The sequence below is a fragment of the Nicotiana tomentosiformis genome, chromosome 1 (genome assembly GCF_000390325.3).
Source record: "Nicotiana tomentosiformis chromosome 1, ASM39032v3, whole genome shotgun sequence".
NCBI lineage: Eukaryota > Viridiplantae > Streptophyta > Magnoliopsida > Solanales > Solanaceae > Nicotiana > Nicotiana tomentosiformis.
In genome coordinates this window covers 157,701,284-157,702,844 of record NC_090812.1, presented here as the reverse complement: position 1 = coordinate 157,702,844, position 1,561 = coordinate 157,701,284, and the positions used below count along the sequence as shown (strand labels likewise).

At 38.1% G+C, this 1,561-nt stretch overlaps 1 non-coding gene across 1 annotated transcript; it reads left to right on the top strand.

Moving 5' to 3' along the window:
* The first annotated feature begins 300 nt into the window (after nucleotides 1-300).
* On the top strand, nucleotides 301-407 carry LOC117281912 (small nucleolar RNA R71). The gene has a single exon (XR_004512544.1). It is a non-coding gene; the product is annotated as a small nucleolar RNA R71 (small nucleolar RNA).
* The last annotated feature ends 1,154 nt before the right edge of the window (nucleotides 408-1,561 follow it).

Sequence of the window (1,561 nt, the reverse complement as noted above, 5' to 3'; positions counted from 1 at the left end):
CGCGACACCTGCTTCTAGCCTGATTCATCAATCTTCTTGGCGAGGATACTCATTTGTGTCATCATAGTGGCCATATTCTCGGCTATGGAATTGTTCGGGTCCAATGCTACTGAGTGTACTATAGGAGTGATTGTGGAGTCTTTTGTCATCCATCCTGAGTTTTAAGCCATTTTATCTAGCAAGACCTTACATTCTCTAAATGACTTTCTAAAAAATGCTCCACCTGCTGAAGCATCAACATTGGCCTTCAAGCTATCTGCTAATCCTATGTAAAACCGTTGTCCTAACATCTGATCTGGAATGCCATGATGTGGACACTTAACAAACATACCTTTGAACCTCTCCCACATTTCTTGCAATGTTTCAGCCGGTTTCTGCCTGAAGCTCAATATTTCATCAACTTGCTTGGCAGTCTTATTGGGTGGATAGAACTTATTCAAAAACTACTTGATTAATTCCTCCCAAGTGGTGATGGAATTTATGGGGAGAGAATTAAGCCAAGTCTGGGCTTCTCCTATCACTGAGAATGGAAACAACAACAGTCTTATTGCTTTCGGTGTCACATTAGGTTGCCTTTACATGACACAAATAGACATAAAAGTTTTCAGATGCTGCTGTGGATCTTCAATATATGACCCGGAGAACAGTCCCTTATTTTGAAGTAGATGTAGCATGTTGTTTGTGATTTGAAATGACTTTGCTTCTATCTGAGGGATTGCAATTGCAGTTGCCAAATTTTCAGCGGTGGGTTGTGCCTAATCATACAAAGCTGCTTCTGGCACAAGAGGTGCTACACCCTGATTGTTCGGGTCATTCACATTGTTTCGATTGTTTTTGATTATCCAAAGCATCACCCATGTCTGGTTCAATTTGTTCTATTGGGTGATGCTGTTGTTTGTCCTTTTTGTTTGCACGATTTAGTGCTTTGAAAGCTTTCTCAGGATTTGGTAATGCTTCAAATAATTCACCAGTTCTTGAAGGGTTTCTAGGCATACACCTATAACGCACAAGACCACAAACGTTAGTATTTCAATGTAATGAATAAGAATAGAGAAAATTGACTAAACTAAGAATCCTAACAATTCTTATAGCTGTAATTAGTAACATTGTTGCTTTCCCCGGCAACGACGCCAAAATTTAATCGCGCCCAACTATGCCTCCTAAGAGAACTAAGCGTTATGCCCACAGGGAAATAACGTGCTAATTACAATCAATAGTTTTGTACTAATTCAAGTAATCAACCTTCAGAAATATTATATAACAATTTGAAAGTTTATTAACAAAAATCAAAGTAATTAAAAATGCAGTAATTTATAATGAGCAAAGCAAATATTGTAGACAAGATTTGGAAGAATCTAAGGTTATGATTTTTCCTATTGTCGGAATCTTTCTCACTACATTTTCTATGAATTTGCCTACTATTCTCTACCAATTATGAGTACTTTTATTGTCGTAGCTCTCTCTCGAGCAACTACCATAATTTACTAGACGTATTCTCTCGAACTACGGTAGCTGGCACTAATTTACCGCTCACTACGATCGTACCAAGGCTTCGTTATCT